The sequence below is a fragment of the Lissotriton helveticus genome, chromosome 11 (genome assembly GCF_964261635.1).
Source record: "Lissotriton helveticus chromosome 11, aLisHel1.1, whole genome shotgun sequence".
Lineage (NCBI taxonomy): Eukaryota > Metazoa > Chordata > Amphibia > Caudata > Salamandridae > Lissotriton > Lissotriton helveticus.
The window spans coordinates 272493890-272516306 of NC_136072.1; the positions used below are offsets into that span (position 1 = coordinate 272493890).

The window sequence follows — 22417 nt, forward strand, 5'->3', positions numbered from 1 at the left end:
CATTTATATTTACTTGCTATATCTCATTAGTTAAGAAGGAAGGCAAGGGAGGGATGGGAGGTAATACGTCTATTACTTCTGATAATGGCATTACTCCTAGTTGTTTCCCTCGCCTTCCTTCAGCTTCCCTGCGGCCCTCTTGGTATGGAATATTTATATATATGTTTGGCTTGTTTACATACAGGAGGTGGAGGGGATGGGATGGGTTTTTATTTTAAAAGGAGAGGGATCTAGTTGGAGGCAAGGGAGGCTTATTTATTAAGAAGAAATGCAACAGAGAAGACTAGGAGTAATGCCTTTATCGGAAGTAATGCACTCATTCCTGAGCATTACAATGAAACAATAAAACAACCCTGCTGGCCCAATTCAATGGTTTATTTAAAAAATTTAAAATGTAGGAGGCATTAAGTGTCATTGAACATGTCATGAGTGATGTAATATATGAGGTTTAAAGCAGTGCATGGTGGTGGTACAAGTTATAGTTAGTGTAAGGATTGCAGGCTGGTTCCACAGGAGCGTCAGGAATCCGAAGAGTAGTCCGCAGCCTTCCCCTACGGTCTTCCGACTCTATCAAGCACTAGAGTACGAGAGACACGCCAGGGGAAAACAGGGAAACAAAACAAGGAAAGAAGGGGGAAGACAATGATGGCTGATGGTATTCTCCAGTAGTGAATATAGGGTACTTCAATGAAGGCAACAAGAAATCAGGAAGGCTGAAATGACAAGAGGAAACACTCTAGCTCTACTCCAATCAAACAGGATATTGATTATACATGTACATAAACATATCACGTACCCCAAGTTCTTAATATGACTCTGATTTAGCAGATGGAGGTGGTAATAAGGTACAACGTCTGGAGCTATAAGAAGGATGACACAGTTATTGAAAGGAGTATTATAGTCTGGATGTTGTATGTTTGATAGCACTCTAAACAACCCCTCTCTTACTTCAACTATCTTGGAACTGCCATTGAAGACCCCTTCAATAACGTCTGGTACACAAAGAACCTTCCATTTAATCCTTCCGCAGATGTCTTTATGAATAATCACCATCTATGAGAACCAAACAAATTCTATACAATCTATATACATGGAACAATGATAAGGCAAAATATTGGTAGCGCATAAACGCTCTTACCGTGATTCCCTGTAGTGAGGAATAGAGGCACCCACCCAGATCCACGCAAGAGTGCCACGAAATACCAAGGACAGAGTTTCCAGAATATAATGGAAAGGGACGGTGAAAGCTCCTGGAAACAGGGACCTTGCAGGTAAGGAGGGGACAGGAAAATAATAAAGGAGAAACCTAACTGACTAACTAAGTAAGGAGAAAAATGAGGGAAAACACCACACCGGACAGCGGAGCAAAACCCGGCTGTCAGGCGTACAAAAAAATACTGGGAAGCAAGAGGGAGACTGATTCCACCGGATGGCGGAGCTAAGCCCGGCCGCCGGGTGGAACTGAGGATCAGCGCAATAATTCAGAAGTTCACTATATAGCCGTGAACTAGTTCTTAGTAAAGCAGAGAACGGAGCAGTGCCCGGCCGGATGGCGGAGCAAGGCCCGGCCGCCGGGCGAGGCACCAGGAGTGGGGGAGAGGAGAGTGCGTACGCACAGTGTAATGCCCGGCCGAATGGCGGAGCAAAGCCCGGCCGCCGGGCGGAGCAAACAGCAGTGAAACGCCTGAGGCAGAAAGGCACTGTAAACCAAACGCGTAAGCGAGCCCACTTGAGCTGGATGCAGGGGAACGCTACACGAAGGAACAGCGGTCAACAGCAGAACAGGTCCAAGAATAACGAAGTCAGAGAACAGGAACGGAACCGGAAACAAGGGAAGCTTGACGCAGGAACGTGAAGCGTCGTTCCCTGTTTCCAGGTTCCTTACATACCGGGTTTCTTAAAGGGACCGCGTAGGGGATTCTGAAAGCATGACAGTTAGCTCCGTAAACTATAACTGTTGAATTTCAACGGTTAGTTTAATATGGTATTTTTCAACTGACATTTTCACCTAACTATAGTCACTTTAACCTTTGTTTTACAGTGAATTTCTATGTTTCTTTTAATGAAAAGTAAGATGTTATCACTTTTATAGGAGGGTCCCAGCGCTAGAGGATCAAAGCTCCTACCTGAAATCACAGACAGCACAAGGACAGCAGATACATACTTAAAAAACAAAGTTATTATGTTTTCTGAATCAGGAGTTTTATCTCGGAACGCCTTAACTACAGAGGGAGAGAGTTCCAGAGCTTGGGTGGAAGGAAGCTAAAGGTCCCCCCCTGCTGCCCCCAACAAATGTATTATAGCTGCTCCCTGTGGGCAGGAGCAGTATTTTGATCTGTTTCCCTGCCTGCTTAATTGAAATCCTCCTTAAAAATTCAAAACCTGTTTCCCAGGCTTCCGCCTCCCATAACTGCACAATTGAAAACTCTTTAAAGGTCCGACGGGAGATTTTCTTAAATCTTGTGAGAGCTTCAGTCTTACAGAGAGTCAATGTGAAGATTCAGAAGGGAACATGTGTCTTTCGTCCTAATGGCAGATCACATTTGATGAAGCTGTCATTTTAGGGTTTGGCCATAGCCCAAACCTTTTGATTTTGTTAAAATCACACACAATACTCAATCATAGAGGCTTTCAGTCAGCCCTCTACATCTGTTGGTCTGTTGTGTCATTCACATTTTTCTCCCACCCACTACAGCAAACATCATAAGGCATTCGGTCAACCCACTCTAGCCACTGGAAACTTCAATCTGAGTGACAGCATCCTGCTCTTTCACAAGTATATAAAGTAGTTTGCTTTAGTGCCAGAGACTAGCAAGGTAATGCATGCTTTTTGACTGAAAACTAAATATATTTTTCCCTTTTTGCTATTGTTTTAATTTTCGAAAGGGTTTGGCAGTTCCCCCATCAAAAAAAGATTTACAAAAGTTATGGAAAAATAAGCACTGACAAAGCCAAAAAGGCTGACAGCCAATGGCTGAAGTGTTGCCTTTGCCAATGCTTCTTTCCAAGTACTTATCTGTCTAGGTGATGGGACAGTGGCGCGAACCCCTGCCACCTCTTTCCAGGCTATATTGATGTCAAGATGTCTTGGATTCTGTTCAACACCAGATCTGTCCTTCGGGGAACCGTGAATTATTGTCACTCTAGTAACAGGACTTGAGGGTTATAGCATGCTTTGTTATCTCCCGCGTCTGGACTATCTCCAGCCTGTCCTTACCGAAGTGCAGACGGTGTACTAGTTTCTCCAGCGATGTCTACAATGGCGCACCGCTTTTTGGCGAGTTGCATAGCTCCCATATGCACAGCATGCGAAATCTCGATGTGTGAACTCAAGGCCTCTGCAATAGAACTGGACAGAGTTCTCTTAAATACGGAACTGGGGCGAAGTGCGAGGATGTGCTCTTGGGAGAAGTGTAATATCAAAAACAATGGTCCCAACCGACACTTGAAAATCAAATGAATGAATTCTTACAATCAATACTAAATATTTTTGAGCAATCAAAGAATTCTGCTCTAAAGAATCAATCAACTACTATTTTACATAAGAGACGAAAAAAGGTAACAGCACCCTGACATATCAATCCAGGTTGAACACAAGGAGTTTAATGAATCACTCCATCGCACATATTTATATACATTTCTACATAATTACATTAGCGGTATGAAGAAGCAAAATTGCTAAGAACGTGCAAGAAAAAGAAAAAGAAAAAGGTGCAGTGATGAGAAAAGGGTGTACAGGCTAAACAGGATTAGTGACACAGAAATGTTATATACACAGTTATAATGGTTCAAAATATATATTGGCTGTTAAACAAATATACAGCCCTTTTTGGGCAAACGGCCACTCTTAATAAATTCACTCCAGGTTCATATATACAGTCATAAATCACATGTATAATGCAGTTGGAACATAGTGGACCAATTCGCAATATTAAAAAAGCGTCGACGTTTTGACCTGACTGTGGCCTTGTGGGTAGTTGGGGGCCTCGACCTGCGGGTCTTCCTCAGGACTTAAAAAAGCACCCCCTTCATACCGTAGAGGGGTCTACCCAGAAAGCCTTCGTGGGTGGCCTGTTCCTCTGTGAATGATAATCAGTCGATATATCTCAGCAGTAGATTGCAATCCCTACTGTCCAGTTAGGCATATTAAGGCGTTCCTTGGAAGGAACCCTACGGCGTTATACTCGGTAGCGGACTCTTTGGGAGCTGACCCTGTAAATTTAAGTGGCATTAAATGCTCCTATAGGAACGAAATTAATTCGCCCTACCTGGTTGATTGCATGCGTGGCCATATTCGATAACGCATTGCATTGATATGAGATTACTTGGATACGCCTTAATATCCCTAACTGGACAGTAGGGATTGCAATCTACTGCTGAGATATATCGACTGATTATCATTCACAGAGGAACAGGCCACCCACGAAGGCTTTCTGGGTTGACCCCTCCACGGTATGAAGGTGGTGCTTTTTTAAGTCCTGAGGAAGACCCGCAGGTCGAGGCTCCCAATTACCCACAAGGCCACAGTCGGGTCGAAACGTCGACGCTTTTTTAATATTGCGAATTGGTCCACTATGTTCCAACTGCATTATACATGTGATTTATGACTGTATATATGAACCTGGAGTGAATTTATTAAGAGTGGCCGTTTGCCCAAAAAGGGCTGTATATTTGTTTAACAGCCAATATATATTTTGAACCATTATAACTGTGTATATAACATTTCTGTGTCACTAATCCTGTTTAGCCTGTACACCCTTTTCTCATCACTGCACCTTTTTCTTTTTCTTGCACGTTCTTAGCAATTTTGCTTCTTCATACCGCTAATGTAATTATGTAGAAATGTATATAAATATGTGCGATGGAGTGATTCATTAAACTCCTTGTGTTCAACCTGGATTGATATGTCAGGGTGCTGTTACCTTTTTTCGTCTCTTATGTAAAATAGTAGTTGATTGATTCTTTAGAGCAGAATTCTTTGATTGCTCTAAAATATTTAGTATTGATTGTAAGAATTCATTCATTTGATTTTCAAGTGTCGGTTGGGACCATTGTTTTTGATATTACTTATTACCCAGGTCCTTGAACCATTTTTGGGTTACCCCATTCTTTATAATGGCCACCTTGGGAGAAGTGTGGCATTGGCTCCCTAATTAAGCACTTTCCTAGCCCAGAGGCAACCCTAACTCCGTCAGAGATGCTCATTGGGGTGTGGAGCGCCCTGGGGCTCCGCATGTGAACCAAGATACACAATTGTTGGGATGTGACCCTGCAGAGAAGGGGACTGCTTAGGGACAGGTACGGGTAGCATTTCAGACAACCCTCAGGGAGAGAATGTAGAGAAAGAACCAGAGCTGCCTACTTTGGAATTGGGAAACTGACTTCTAGTCTCGGCGCGGCTCAAAATCCTGTGATTCTGCGCACATTCCCCGTGCGTACAAAAAAATGAAAGGGGCTGATTTACAAGCCCCTTGCGCCACCCATACGTCACTTCTCCCATGTTAAAAATGACGCAAAAGTGGCACAAGGGCTTTTTAAATAAGCCCCAAAGTCTCTTGTCTGTGTAATGTAACTGGTGCTCGCGTAAAGGCTCCAAAAAGTTTGCGCTATATAAAAACTGCAAACATAAAAGCCTTCCCTGATGTAAGTAACACATACACACGCACGCAAGCGAAAAGGAGACTGTCTTACTCCCTCTCTTTCTGAAGGAGATAATTTCGTCTAAAATGTAGAAGCTTAAAAAGCGAAAGTAAACATCTTATACAGGGGTTTAAGTGGGATGAAAAAACTGGGGGGGTCTCTCAAAGGGGCGTGGCCAAAGTAGTTAAGGTTGTGGCTTAAAAACACATCAGCTAAAAACCTTTGCTTAGCATAAGTGCAGCCGGACTTGTATTTTGCGGTTTCTGTCATTGCATCCACATATATGATACAACAAGAAACGTACCTTCAACAAGACAGGCTTTGTCAATGGTTGTTAGTTGCATAAGATAAATAACCAGCATCTATGGCTTGTATATAATATTGAAAAAGTTTCCACTTAAGGCTCTGGTGACACCACAACAATGTTGCTGCTCCTGAGTCTCAAAAAGAGAAGGGAAACCCAGAGAGAAAATGACTCTCTTTAAAGGATTTCCCTCCCCCTACAACGTTCACCAGGCATGACGTCATACCGTAACTTATCCACTAGTGAGAAGTGAGCAGTATGAGCATGCGCACGCCGATGTGCCCGCTGTTACTGCCATCCGAGAAAAAATACGGACCACCAGGGAACCAAACAGAGTCCAATAGAGACCCCTTTCGAGGCCCCCTTTAAGAAACTGCCAGTGCTCAGACCTCGTGAGACCCACTTAAAGCCCTGATCTTATATTATATCAGGGAGTAACGGAGGTCCCTGCCAACATTGTTTACCCTCAGCACCACCTACTTCTTCTTTCTTAAGTAATGGCACTCATCAATATATTCCTATCCACTAAATTGTTTCAAGCTTCCTCTATGCATGAACCCAATCTGCCTTTCTCTAAACTACCCACTCTAGAAAACTGTGGGTACATCTAATTCACATCTTATCTTCTTCTTTCCAAACTTTTGAAGCGTTAAATCCACAGTGAAATGTCTGTTTTTCTTCATGTAATTCCCCTTTGTGAACCAGGCCTAAATGAACACAATCTTTGAAGACTGTCGTCTAGGCCTTTACACTGCATCTACAATCTTTGCCACGATAAACTGCTCCTTCTCTTATAGCTTGACCTGTCTGCAGCTCTTGGCAAAGTTGATTAGAATAATTTATTAAACGATTTGTAAGAAATTGGGTTATTAGTTCCTCAAGTAATAATCACAATCCTGTCAAGGTGAACCCTTAAAGTCACTAAAATAACTTGAGCTCACCACCCTGGTAGCTATGGTACCGAGCAGACCAGTACTTAATTTGAGCCAGTGGTTTCAGGTGTTCGGCACCAGCACCTAATTGTCAAAACCGGTGCTTGTAATAGTCTGCCGCAAGGTGGTGCTGTCGGGCTAATGTAGAGATGCCCACAACAACAGTCAGTTATTCATTCAATATACAAGAAAAGTTGCTATTACCAGCCACCCAAGCCATTGTTTTAGCTTTGGGGAACCTGGAATAATCCAAATTGTCACACATTTATGAGTGTGATAGTTAATAGTTGTGTTGTTACTTTCGTTGGCAGCATGGCAGGGGCAATGTGTGGTGCAAGCTACAGTGGCCCCCTGATGAGAGCCCCGGCACTTCTTTTTTCACAAATTAAGCACTGCAGGCTTAACTTAGAGCCAATGTTAAAAGTATTTATGCAGTACTAAAACAGTATTAGAACATTGGAATGTTGGTAGAACCATTGAAAACAATGGATTGCTCTGGGCTTATAATGGCTGGTATAAGCCCAGAGCTCCAACATTCCAATGTTTCTTTGTTCACAGCTCTGGCTGTGAACAAAGGCTTTAGGGAGCCTGAGGGGAGTTTGATCCCCTCGCGCTCCCTGATTGCTTTGTTTTATTTGTTAGAACATTCTGCCCACTGACTAGAGTTGTCCTGGTTAAATATTTTACCTTCTGACTTTAGTCCTTTGAGTCCCGATCCACTACAGGAGTACACTTCTAAAGCATCCCTGGACCTCGGGGGAGGCACTTAGGGACTCACCGGGTGGCAGATTGAGGGCAACAGGAGGGTTAGCCCAGATCCACTTGCTACTGGGGAACTGGGTAGATGTAGGAAAATTCTTCTTGTGGCTTGGGTCCTTGTATCTTTAACAGTTCAGCCTTATAACCCTTGGAGTCCACTTCTATGTCATGGGTACAAGAGGTAGAGCAGGCCCAGGCTTCTAGGCTTTTCTTAGGTCTCACACAGCAGGTTCAGACCTCTACTGATCTTCCACAGGTCCACGAGTGTTTGAAGTGAGAGCCAGGAGAGCCAGGAGATGCCACATTTATACCTGGAGATGCCACATTTGTGCCTGGTACGAGCCAATAGATAGCGTGACCCCTGGGGATGCTCTAACCAATGTGGTAAAGGTCCCTGTGGCTAAGCCTACCCAATTTGGGCATTTTCAAGATGGTTGATTGGTTGGGGTGTGTTGTGGGGGTATAGCCATGGTAATCCTATTGTCCTCTAACAACTAACTCAAAAATGCAGTTTTAGGCAGTTCCTGTACCCCCGACACTCAAATATAGATGTCTGGTTGAACAAACTGAGCTTTCAGCAACCAGACAGTGTATACACAAAATTGTTTTGGTAATCTGTTTCCCTGATTTGAAGTGCACCCAAAATGTCATATGAGAAGCTGCAGCAGATCGGTCAAGCAGGTGTTGACACTCCACCAGGACCTGACAATGTAATGTCAATAAGAGGCACATTGTGATAAAAGCCAGTCTGGCTCGAGGAGCAGAAGAAGGGTGAAGGCCTCTGTGTTAGCTACATCTCCTTGTGGCAGGGAAGGCCTCTTTGAACTTAAACAGGTCCTAGGGGGCCCAGCCAACAGGAAGTCCTATCAAGGGTACACCAACACCTCCTTTCACTATAGACCTTTTGTCCGTGGCCTGTGAAGTTCACACCTCATTTATGCACATTGAAATCTAATTTCTGGCTGGAAAAAGTGGGAGAACAAAAAGCAGATTCAGCTTCCAGGGACCTTCAGACAGGGCAAGCATTCTTTCCAAAATATTTATTACAAATCCGACTTCACCAGTAATTTGGGCTTGTAATAAATATTTCCAAGTCCACAACTTAAATTTGTTTCCTAGGCAGAGATAACTCGTTATATCCATCCCAATGCTTTCCTATGAAATAGTCAAACCTTCTAAAGCAGGGGTCTCCAAACCGGTCCTGGAGGGCCGGATCCATGCCAGATTTTTAAAATAACTACATGTATCTCAATGGGGATATCCCAAAAATCTGGCATGGATCCGGCCCTCCAGGACCGGTTTGGAGACCCCTGTTCTACAGTGAAAATAGCTTATAGCGCTTTTACATTTTTAGGACAAATTCAAACTTAACTTTAACAATTTCTACTTTTAAATGCCATGCCTTATGGGCAATAAGGCTTATATGGGGTGACTTAATAATATGTTAAAGGAAGGTTTAGGACTGTTAAAAGGGTTATTATGACAGGTCAAATTTGCAGTGAAATGCTGCACAGCTAAGCTACTGGTGGCAGGCCTGCAGTCATGTTTACATTGTCACTATAGTGGATGGCACAATGGGCATTGAAGTCAACTTCTGACATTTAACTTACAAGCCCTGGCTACACTTAGACACTTATAGATAAGTTAAGCATGCCAATCAGGTGTATACCAATTTCTTCATGTTAAAAGAAGGAGAACAAGTCCCTAATCAGTGGTTAGCTGGGGTAACATGGACAATGTTCCATAGCCAGAAAAAAACAGGCTTCAGCAAAAAGACAAACATATCTGTGGTGACTCTGCAAAGAGGACAATATTTCTAACAGATTTATTCAGATATTATTGTCCACATAAACATGTGCTAAAATTCTAAGACCATCATTACAACTGGCAGAATTGCAACCAGAGTGATAACGCCAAGTGTAATTACTCCAGCGGCAATTACACTTGTCTCCAGGCTTGGAATTATCTGTATCACAATCTCCATACCCAATACATTTGGGATTGAGTCATCAGACCTTTCCTTGATGCTGCAGAGGCAGGGGCCTTGGACAGCTGAACACAACAGCCCCTGCTCAGCCCCTCCAGCAGCATAGAGGGAGTAGGAAATGTTGCCCTTAGATAGTACAACGCTCTTCCTGGCTGCCTGTCAAGAGCAAAGGGTTGTTATTGTACCCAGGGCTGGTTGCTCTTTACTTTTAAAAACAATCACTAAAATATGCTTGAAATAAAAATTGAAACTTCTTGCAAATTGTATTAATAAACAAAGCAACTGCCAATGCTACATTATCCTTCCATGATGCAAATAAATAACTGAACACTGCCATGATTGACCAGAGCCTTGCATTGTTTAACAACAGCTTCAGATACTTTTTCCTCCTAGTCAACCCCTTAGGACAAAGAAGCATAAAATTAAATAATATATTTGGTGATTTTTTATCACAACTACACCTAAAGAAATCCTAAAGGCTCCTTAGGGAATAGTGATGGAGTAACAACTCAGGGCCCTATTATGATGTCAGGAATCGTCTCGTTCATGGGACCGACTGACACCCGGTCGGCGGTCCTGACCGACTGATTAGGATGCGACCGAACACTGTTCAGTCGCATGCCTATACTTTACAATAGGAGCATGTATTCCGGCCGCAATACATGCTTCCATTGCAAAATAGGAGGTTCAGTGCATCCCTGCACCCCATGGCAAAGTGCCTGCCACGGGGTGCAGGGATCAACAACTGAAGGCCATGCACCTATGGAGGTCCTGCTGGGGGCCCCAAAGTCGAGCTCTGACAGCCTTTCTGTGTCGGAAAGACCGGCATAGAAAGGCTGTCGAAAGCTGACGACATCATAATCCCTAGGGCTGAAAGAGCAGCCCTTTGGTTTACTGACAGCATTCTGACTGGCGGAAGGGCTCTCTGAACCCATCGTAAGCCAGTCGGAATGACTGGTCGGATTCCTTTCCGACCGCCTCTATTGTAATGAGGTTGGTGGAAAAGAATCCAGTCAGCACATTACGATGCTGTCGGAAAGGCTCCGACCAACGATCAGAGCCTTTTCAGACAGCGTTGTAATCGGCCCCTTGATTTAGAAATGCCAAGTATCTTCTAAGATTTGAGCTTAGGACACTAAGTTGCATTTAACTCAGATCTGAATAACAGTTTGCCAATTCATTTTAATTTGTATTTATTTACGATTTTTGTATTGCATAAACAAGACCTGTGGCGACAGGTCTTATCCTTTGTCTGTGAATGCGTTTCCTACTCTTTCAGGAGGCCACCTTGCTATCCCGCTTTCGGGCTGTCCTTGTTCTCTCCAACTGTACAAAGCTTTTCCAAGTCAAATGGTGAATTTTAAACTGACCTAAAGAGCCTGCTTAAATCCAAAAACTGGAGCCCAAACCAACAGTGCCCTCAAATTAAAAGCTGTCCCCACTCTTCTGGAGGGAAGAAATCATTCTGCAGGTCATCTCCTTGTAGATGTATAGTTCTGTGGAAACCAGCTGCCAAAGGTGCCCTGCCACTCTGGCTTTTAAGAGGACAGCAGTGTGGTGATCTCTGGACTCTGTTGGTGGGCTCTTGCTTTTTCAGGAGAGTGATACACAGTTTGAGGGTAGAGATGGATGCAGCCGATCACTTTTGTAGCAGTGGCTATGCCCTTTGCAGTTATCCTTTGTTAAGGTGTTGCACCTCTCAATCCAAAGGCTGAGAAGGCGATGAAAAAGAAGCCTTCTTTCTGTATTGACATTTATGTGATTCCAAACCAGACACATACACTTGGCTTTACCTCGGCTTCACCAGCAGGTAGGGGACAGGAAGGACAGCAGTGCATGGAAGAATGAATGGGATGGGAGACACTGCATCACTGCCACAAAATCTTTTTGTGCCTCACTGTTAGAAATGGGGGTCTCTAGTTGGCAAAGGTAGGTACCTTTTTTTCAAATAAGGACCCTTGCTTCTAGTCAGGGTAAGGGGATACACACTTTAGATAAACCCTGCTCACCCCCTCGGTAGCTTGGCACGAGCAGACAGGCTTAGCCAAAAGGCAATATGTAAAGTATTTATACCAACACACACAGTAATACAGTGAAAAAACCCCAAAAGGACATCACACCAGTTTAGAAAAATAAAATATCTTTATCTAAACTAAGCAAGACCAAAATGACAAAAAATCCAACATACACAGTTAAAGATATGACTTTCAAACGTTTTCAAGAACTTGTACCATGGAAAACTATGGATGCGTGACTTTACACAAAGTACCTGTAGGTGAGTCAAAATTCACAAGGCCAAACAGCCGCAGAGTAAAGAAGCATTGAAAACAAAGAGATGCGTCAATTTCTGAGACCCTGGGGAGGCGATGCACACAGGAGAAGTGATGTGTCGATTCTTTGAGATGATTCAGGGCCGCGGGTGATGCGTTGGGGAGACTTGCCGCACAGGTGCAATGCGTGGAAATCTGGGATGCGTCGGCAGTCGATGGGGCAGCATTGAGCGGTGCTGCATTGGTTTTCTTCAGCTGCGATCCCTCGATGCGTTGATTCTTGCAGTGGCGACAGGTGTTGCTTTAATTTTTGCAGTGGCACGGCGATCCGTGGAAATTCTTCTCACGCTGTCGAGATGCATCAGAAAAACAGCCGCAAGAAGAGTGATGTGTTGATTTTTGCAGTTCAAGTTTCTTCCTTCTTCTAGCTCCCAAACAGAGACAACAACCTCCAAAGGCCCAAACTGGCACAGGCCCCTCCTGGAAGGTCATAACTCACAGCAGCAGAAGTCAGAGGAGCTTGTGGTGAAGTCTTTGTGTTGCTGAGACCTCAGAACAGGAAGCCAGCACACATCTCCTTCAAGCAGGGGACACAGCACACAGCAAAGTCCTTCACCTTTCCTTGGCAGAAACAGCAACTGCAGGCCAACCCCACACAGCACACAGCAAAGGGGAAGTACTTCTCCTCAGTCTCTCCAGCTCTTCTTCTTGGCAAAGGGTCTTCTTGAATTCCGGGAATGATCTAAAGTTCAGGGGTTTTAGGTTTAATACTTGAACCCCGAAATGTCTATGATGTCTTTGTGAAAGGGGTTCTGAGCCCAGTACAAACCGGTTCTGTCCTCACTGGTGCAGAATGACCACAGGGGTGAAGACAGCTTTGTGCAAGGGAGACAGCTCCATTCAGGTATAAGGTAAATCTCCTCCCACCACTCTATATGCAGCCATGGTCTATTCAGCTCAGGGCTGAGTCATCCAGGAAGGGTCGGGCATACCTCAACCCCCCACAGAGGCTGTCTACATGGAATGCACATCCTCTGTCTCTGTCACACCAAAACCAGACAGTCAGTCCAAAAACAGGCAGAGGCACTCAAGTTGGTTGAACAAGAAAAATGCCACTTTATAAAAGTGGGATTTTCAAACACACAATTCAAAAATAATCTTTACTTAAAGATGTACTATTAAATTCTGAGCTCAAGGATACCAAACTACATTTTTCTATCTTATCCCTATGGGAAGATATGCTTGTAAAATGTTACAAAGCATTCACTATTCTGTCCTATGGGGCAAGATAGCCTTTCAATTGTGAAAAACAAAATTGGCAGTATTTCACTAGCAGGACATGTTACACACATCAGTACATGTTCTACCTTTCACATACCCTGCACTGCTTCCCAGGAGGGTACCATGGACCTACTATTGGGGTGTCCTATATGTAAGAAAAAGGAAGGTTAGGGCCTGGCAAGTGGGTGCACTTGGCAAGTCGACATGGCAGTTAACAAACTGCGCACAGGCACTGCAGTGGCAGACCTGAGACATCTTTTTAGGGCTACTCATGTGGGTGGCACAAACAGTGCTGCAGGCTCAGTAGTAGCATTTGACTTATACTCAGTGTGCATTACTAGGGGCTTACCAATAAATCGAATATGGCAATCAGCGACAACCAATCACATTACCAATTTAAATAGGGAACACTTGCACTTTGACACTGATCAGCAGTGGTAAAGTGCCCAAAGCATCTAAGCCAGCAAAAACTAATTCCAGCACAGCATAAAAAAATACTGGAGGTAGAGGCAAAAAGTCTGGGGAACCCACGCCAAGGATGCCAGGTCTAACACTTACATTCTTAAGATCTCCATAATACATGGTGACCCCAATTGGAGGTGCTGCAACTCACATATCCAGGTACACACTCACCTCTGAGGTGGTGTGGGGGTCCCAGTCATGCTGGATGACACAGATTTCAAAAAGAAGAACCATTACTCGACAACTTGTCCGCTTTTCGCAAAGCAATAAAAACTCACCTCTTCCCTCCTCTGTGAGCCTCCTCCTTTCCCTTTTCCTCCAGAAGGTTGTGCTATGGTTCTTAGCGCCGGGACGCCCCGTTGCTGGGGCAGCTGTCGCGCTCAACAATCACATAACATAACATAACATAACATTAGTCATTCTGCCATGGGGTGCGTAGTTAAAAAGACTTGGACCCCACAGTCATCGTTCAGCTGCTAACTGTTGGTCACGTCATGGCTTTGTTATGGTGGCGATAGTGAACAGTGATAAAATGAATATCATTTTGGAGTACTCCTGGCACACAACTGAGTGTAGCACTCGGCTGGCAACCAACATCCAAAATCACATAGGAATCTCTTTTGGTTATTGGTGATATGAGCCTTGGTCAGAATTAGAAAATTAGAAAATGAATGGCACAGGGTTACTGCTTCAAGAACTTTCAACCCTACAATCTCTTTTTCCTACTAATCATTGCACTTATATGGATGACTTACAATTATTCATGCTATTTTCTTCCTTAACAAACACTAATTTGTTTTCCTTCTTCAACTCTGTATGTACTTCCACTCCCTAAATTTTGATTCTCTAAAAGAAAATTCTATTTTTCCTTGTTTTAATCCCTCACACTTTTTCCCTTCGTCATCAGTTTTTCTTCATCTCCTCACCTTGCACTGTCCTCATCTTTTCAAAATCTTGGCATCACGTTTGTGTTTTCTTTACTCAATATAGCTCATAGATTTATAGTTTCTGTGAAACGTATAATATTTGCAAAATACATCATGATTTAGGTTTTCTGCTTAACAAAACTCACATCTTTACTTGAATGTCATGCAATTGGATTATTGTTCTTCTCTGCTTATTGCTCTTCCAGCCTTGCTTCTCTTCCTCTCATTGGCCTGTTTCTAATTCCTCTGTTCATTCATTTTTTTAATTAAAATATCTCATCTCACCTAATTGTGCTTTATTGCCTACTTTTTCAGCTCTGCCTTTGTTTTCACATTCTATATCTTGTTGCCGAATAGAAGAGGAGATGACACAACTTTTGCTGGAAAAATAGTACAGCCTTTAATATATAAGATAACAAGTGTGCATGTGGAAGGTCAGTCAGCTCCGTGGAACTGGAATCTGAGTTTCAACTTCCAAAGCAACTAACAGTTTCTTTTATACATGTCTTATCGTAAATGCGTCATATATTTGCAAGGTGAATGAACGGCTGCAAAAGCACAACATTATTATCAAAAGGCTATACTTCTACAAAAACAGCTAGTCATGTGTCTACAAAATACAATTTAGGTGCTCAAGTTATCATTAGCTACACATCCACATCACCGCTACACTAGTGGTGTCCGTGACTTTTCAAGTACTTGAAGCCTAACACTGTTATACTCCCTACACATCTGCTACCTGGCAAAGCCTAACTTCTCACTTGTTCTGCTACTCTGTTCTGCCTTATTTACATATTTTCTCAAATACGTATTCTTGCAAGTGGGCCAGTGATCTTCCATTACAACTGTGCCTAATTATATACCTCTATTCTACTGAGGATCTTATCTACTTCCCTACCCCTGGGTCCCGATCTGTGCTCTTTTTTATTTTGCTACCAAAGACAGCTTAGACCTATATTTCTTCTTTAACATGTATGTTTGTACACGTCTTTCTGCTGGAGCTTTCATTGACATGAGTAGGCCTTCTTCATTTTCTCAATTCATTATAATATTCCTGCTTTTAGTTGATTTTTCGACTTCTTCCTCACCTTCCCTATTGCTTAGAGTCATCACTGTGCATACATTCTCCTCAACATCCTGCACTCTATTGACTAATCTAATTGTGAACATTCCCCCTAACTTCTGATGAACCCTTTTGCAACATCCTCTCACTATCTGGATGAGACAGAATATCAGCAACAACATCAGAAAAACAGGCATCAAAGCCTTAAATATTACCGACATCCAGGGAGGTACCCAAGTGGACCACCCTGTGAACCACTCATTGGGGACACACCCCTCATCCACCATCCTCTTTAGTAAGGTGTGCAAAAGTTGTATCGCCTCTGTTAGTGTTCTGTTATTGGCGTTGTTAGCTGGTATGTAAGGGCTACAGGCCATGCGAATCTTGGTTGAATCCTCCTTCCATCGCCGTCATCAAGTCCAATACATAACTGTGTTGAATAAGCATAACTCTTATGTCTAACAGTTCCTCTTTGATGGCATTGAAGTCATCATCAGTGGCATTTATAGCTTTTAATAACTCCCAACAAGTTATTTGTAAGCAGTGTGCGGTTGCTTTTGCTTGAATGAACGGAAGGATGTTCCCGAAGAAGATCTGGACGCCATTAAATTGCCTGTGCTCCTGTGGGACATCTTCGCAGGATGTAGTACCGTAATACTCTGCAGCGCTCTTCCTCCAAGGATGATACAACAAAGTCGTTGGACAGCTCATGGGATGATCATGCACTTCAGAGATATCTACACCTGGAATCACCAGGGAGGGAGTGTGCACAGCCACCAAAGAGCAGTGGCATCTCCAACCTGAATGGCGTTGTGTATACAGCCATTCTCCACAAGTCCAATAAAAGTCCATTAGACTGGAGGTGCCCAGTTCATGTCGGAGTTGAATTTTGTGATGTTGCAGTTGATGTTCTCGCCCACCGGTGCTGTTCCATTACCCCTGAAACACAGAGAAAAGAATGGGTTTTCTACCTCCTCGAAGAGTTGTAGACATTTCTACACAAGTTAACCTAGATATGTTCTCACCCCACACTGCCAGACACTTCTGTTGGACGCTATTGTCTGTCTGATTCCCTGTTCTTAAAGATAGTCCCCTGCACCTAAATGTAGCGCCATGGTGCCAATGATCATGAAGGTATACTGACCCATTTACCCAGAGATATTGCCTTTCCTGACAATCTTGGGGCCTAGGTATTGCGGAGTAATTCTAGCAGAAAAGCGAAGGTCTTCATTCCCCTAAGAATCCCTGCTACAATATCCTAGCTCTCCATGTTTCACCCTTGTACCTCATAATCCCGGTCTTGGCCATTGCATCTAACTTTACTACTATCTCTTGGCAATCTGTTAATACATTCATTACATCTGCTAACTCTTCCTCATTTTGCGTATTGTTTACTGAGAATGTTCCCTCTCTGACCCACAGTGGTTACATCTGCGCTCGTATCCTACAAAGGAAAAGGTGTAACATACACATGGTAATATTTGGGGGTACTTCCTTGGACAAGTGTAACCTATCTGAGTCGGTGGCATGTGAAATCAAGGAACAAACAAAACAGTAAGTATTAGCAGTCTGAATACCTATCTCTGACAAGTGTTGGTACCACACATTGTCTAATAACCCTGCATGGATACTATGACATAAATATTCTTGCTCGGTTACTGCTCTCTGCAAACGCTTAATACTGTTGCATAACCCCATACATGAAATAAAATTCCATTTTAATGTAGCTGCTAACATAAGTAGGCATAAAAATAAAACAGCAACACATAACTGCCTGCTAGTAAAGTCGACAAAATAATCCACTCGCGCTTTCAAGGGAGATTTTTTCATCTTAGGTCTTGCTTTCCCCCCTCATTCCTTTTCTATCTGTGGAGGTGTCGGAGGCAAGGCGGGATCTAGTCACACATCACTCCTGTGAATCCATGTTTTCAGGCCATCTACCTTCATTGCAGTGGGAGTACTCATTGTCACCAAGAAGGGACCGTTTTATCGAGGATCCTTCCTTATGCGGATGAAATTCTGCATGTAAACTTCCTGGCCAAAAGGTATTGGACTGGTCTGCTAGGCTGAGGCAGTCTTCTCTTTTTGCAACACCCGTTTAGAGAAGGACTTAACAGATTTCATTAACTCGGCCAAATAACAACTTATCTTATCCCCTAAAACTTCAGCTGTCTTATGGGCATCTGTTTTTTGCCTTGCCTTGCCATCATTAAAGAAGTAGGCATGGGACGTCCTGTCGCAATTTGATGTGACGTTAAATGGTAATCACTTCCTGACTGATTTCTGAGAGCGTACAAGGGCAATGGAAGGCAATACAATCATTTCTTTTTCAGAGTGGTACATAGTTTGCTTATTTTATTCTTGAGGACACCGTTAGGGTGCTTCACTGCTCCACTATTCCATTATTTTAGGTTTGATAAACAGATGTCAGTTTATGCTTTATTCCTAAGGCAGCGGAAATGTGTTGGAATACTGTGTTGACAAAATGAGGACCATTATCTGAGCCGAATGCTTCCACCTCGCCCCATCACGGTATCACCTCTCTTATCACAAAGTTGGCCGCTGCTTTAGCATCATTATGCTCACAGGGTTCTGCCTAAACCCATCATGAAAATGGACAAACAATTACTATAAGATACCTGTAATTGCTACAACTTTCTATCATGTCGACAAAATCTAAATGTAAAATTTTAAATGGACCTCTTGGGCGTGATATTGTTAAGATGGTCATCTTTAAAGTTGGCTTGGGGCTATACTATTGACATATTGCACACTCTGCAATGTACGTAGAAATCATTTAAGATAATTGTGGAATAAACCAACCTGCCTGTAATGTAGCAAGAAGATACTCTTTTGCGGTGTGTTTTGGGAGGTGTAGTTGCCCTAGAGTCGTGTACAACAAAGCTTGTGGCATTACTGGCTTGCCTGTATTCTTCTGCCTGTAAATGAAATCTGTTGGTGACTGAATGCAACCTCGCTGTTCCCATATCTCCCTTTTGTGTGGTAGTGCTTGTTCTTGCAATTCAGGCAAAAGTAATTTTGCGTTCTCTGTGTATGGGGTGGCAGTTCTGTATCATCCTGTTGCCAGCTTGTCATCATACCTAATGTGTATTCATCGTACAGATTATAATTTGGAGAGGCTTTAGCTGCCTCTTTTGCTGCCCAATCTGCCAGAGCCTTACTCCTGAGATAGGATCTTGCTGATCGGTGTGTGCTGCACATTTTCTCTTTTGCTACTTTAGATGGAAGTGTTAGACCTTCTATTAATTGTGCCACTAAATCTTTATTCATTATGGGAGACCCATCAGATTTAAGAAATCCCCTTCTCTCCCATTTGTGAAAGCTAGAATGTACAGTGGTGGTGACACAGGCTAAGTCTGAATAAATGGTGACATCCAGTCACTCAGCTTTCTGCAGTTCATCAATAATAGGCACGAATTCAGCTGCTCTACTGAAAAATGAGAAGGCAGTGGTATCTGGCTAATAATTTGTAATGCATAAGATAATCCTTGCTGTTCAGCTCTTACAACAGCTTCTCCTGAATGTCTTATCCCAGTTTCCTAATCTATGAAAGAAGAGCCATTTACAAAGCGCAACATGCGCCCTGAGATGGGATCTTCTCCTACCTTGCTCTCTTCTTATGATGTGTAATTAGCACAGTCATGTACCTGAAACTGGGTGTACGAAGAATGTTGCTGGGTTAACGGTGTGACAGCGAACCACCTGTACAGATAGTACTGAAAGAATTACTTTATACCCAGATTACATACAGTGTTAAAGGTGATTCCATCACTATTGTAGTGCTTTTCTAAACAGCAAAAACTGCTGTAGCCAGTGCTTGCTTACATAGATAGTGACCTTTCATAACAGGATATATCAGCCCACTTTAGGAGGCAATTGGTTTGTGTCCCATAGATGCCACTATCATTCCATTGTAATGACAAAAGAGGTAGAATAGTTTACTGTAGTCAGGCGTATCTAACACTGGAGCATTTGTAATTGAATTCTTCAGCTCCCAAAATGCTGTCTCCCTTTCATCGGTCCAGTTTATTTTATTTCCATTGGTACAGGACTCTTTTAGAGGATTCAAAGTGGTGCAGTCAGGGTGTTATAGTCAAATACCCACTGCCTCACATAATTGCAGAGTCCTAGAAACTGCTGCATTTGTTTTGTAGTGTTGGGCTTAGGCACGTTTCTGATGATCTCTGCTCAGTCTCGTGTAACCCTCCTCTCATACTACTAGGACTCTTGCATATAGGGATAGTTCCACACTGGGTTGCCCCATTCCTGCTGTATACAATCTTTGCCAATTGCTAAATCGATAGGTTGAAAAGACCCTTGTTTAGGCGTTTGCATCTTCTTGTGCTATTTAGTAAATTTTTCTGCCAATTCACTCGGCAAGGGTTGACACTAATTACTACCCTGCTTATATTCTATTATTATGTTAAATCTGACCCACTCTTTTTTAGATTTGATTTCCTCTACATTCATAGGGTGTCTCTTACTACCATTAATGACCCCCTGGAGGACACAGCCGGAAATTATATGTTCTCCTGTTAGTATCTTGTTTACTTGCATCCCTATTAAGCCTATCTTCCCACTCCTCATCTTCCTCTGCCCCTGCTGCTGCTTGTAACTCATTCGGGGAGTCGTAATATTGTGGCGTCTCTATATCCCTCTTCAATCCATTTGCCTCTCTCAAATACTCTGCAGAAGTGTCTCCTAGCCTAAGAATGACATGTTCCGTAGTCCATTGTTCTGGAAGGGGAGCAGGGCTTTTAGAGCAGTCTGTCTAAAAGTGTGCTGGAATTCATTTATGCAAACACAAGGAGATGATGGAGGGAGCGCTGAAACCTTTTAGACACTCACCCACAGCCACAGTTCTGTGTTGAATCCATCATCATTCTTTAGCTCACTTCGCCACCTCATTTCAGACTGAGAAATATGCAAATCAGTCTTGACCATGTGCCTCATGGGAACAGTGCAGCCCTAACTGCCACGCCAGGTCTTGCCTGAACCGGAAACAAGCATCCTGGGACCGGTTTCTCGGTAGCACCCTTCATCAGCCAGGCTAGCTTGAATCCAGTGGCAAAGTGAGCAAGGGACCCACGTCTGGACATGCCCTGCCAACTTAGGGCGAACAAAGCAAACACAAGGAAATGATGGACGGAGCGTTGAAACTTTTCAGACACTCACTCCCAGTCATAGATCTGGGTTGAATCGATCATCATTCTTTAGCGCACGTCGCCACCTTAGTTCAACCCAGCTATATGCAAATCAGTCTTGACCTTGTGCCTCATGGGAACAGTCCCGCCTTAACTGCCAAGCCAGGTCTTCTCTGAACCGGAAACAAGCATCCTGGGACCGGTTTCTGGGTAACACCCTTCATCAGCCAGGCTAGCTTGAATCCAGTGGCAAAGTGAGCAAGGGACCCACGGCTGGGCATACCCCGCCTACTTAGGGCGAACTAAGCAAACACAAGGAGATGAAGGCCGGAGCGCTGAAACTTTTCAGACACTCCTCCGCAGCCACAGATCTGGGTTGAATCCATCATCATTCTTTAGCTCACTTCGCTACCTCAGTTTAGGCCCAGCTATATGCAAGTCAGTCTTGACCCTATGCTTCATGGGAACAGTCCAGCCCAAACTGCCAGGCCAGATCTTCCCTGAACCAGAAACAAGCATCCTGGGACCGGTTTCTGGGTAACACCCTTCATCAGCCAGGCTAGCTTGAATCCAGTGGCAAAGTGAGCAAGGGACCCACGTCTGGGCATTCCCTACCAACTTTGGGCGAACAAAACAAACACAAGGTGATTATGGACGGAGCACTAACATTTTTCAGACACTCACCCCCAGTCACAGATCTGGGTTGAATCCATCATCATTCGTTAGCTTACTTCGCCACCTCAGTTCAGACCCAGCTATATGCAAGCCAGTCTTGACCCTGTGCCTCCTGGGAACAATCCAGCCCGAACTGCCAAGTCAGGTCTACCCTGAACCGGAAACAAGCATCTTGGGACCGGCTTCTGGGTAACACCCTTCATCAGCCAGGCTAGCTTGAATCCAGTGGCAAAGTGAGCAAGGGACCCACGTCTGGGTATACCCTGCCAAATTAATTTATGAGCCTTTCTCTTGGGTCCGGTTCTGGACTGGTCCAAGGAGTCACAAGGGTGAGGTCTGATGGTACCTCGTTTCCCCATGATTTTTGTCTCTTCTCTTTAGGTGGACCTCTAATGGGAACCTGATACCCTGCCGCTGGCAGTATGGGGTAAAGACCATAAGTTGGGGACTTTTCTGAGGACTGTATCACTGCCTCTTTTGGGTGCTGTTGGATTTATGTTTGATTTCATATGATATAATACCCGCCATAATGACAGAGTAGCTTCCCATTTCTGTCTTTTCTTTTTGTTATACTTATAATCAATGTAAAACAATGTGTGTTCAATTAAGTCTTCGTCAATTATCCCGTCCTTTGGCCAGGGCTGGGCATGGCCCTTAGTGCCTTTGTGCCATTGTTTACAATACTTTTGTATCTTCTTCTTGTCTGACCGGAAAGTCTTACTCATATGTTCCAAAGGGGTCTTCATATTCCCCTGTATGCGTATTTCCAATATTCAATAGAAATTTAATTTTTAATCCATTGTTCGTTAGCACACTGTCGGGTGCCTTTTTTAACCTGTTTCCTTTATTAAGATATATTGCTAACCTATAGTAATGGCAAACACGGATATTACTCTTACGCAGTGTTAACTGACTTCACACATACCATTGTGAGACCAAAGTGATGAACATCA

The 22417-nt window shown here is 43.5% G+C and overlaps 1 pseudogene; it reads right to left on the reverse strand.

Annotated features, from left to right (window-relative positions):
• Positions 1-15596: 15596 nt before the first annotated feature.
• On the reverse strand, positions 15597-16335 carry LOC144790779 (uncharacterized; annotated as a pseudogene).
• Between the last annotated feature and the right edge of the window lie 6082 nt (positions 16336-22417).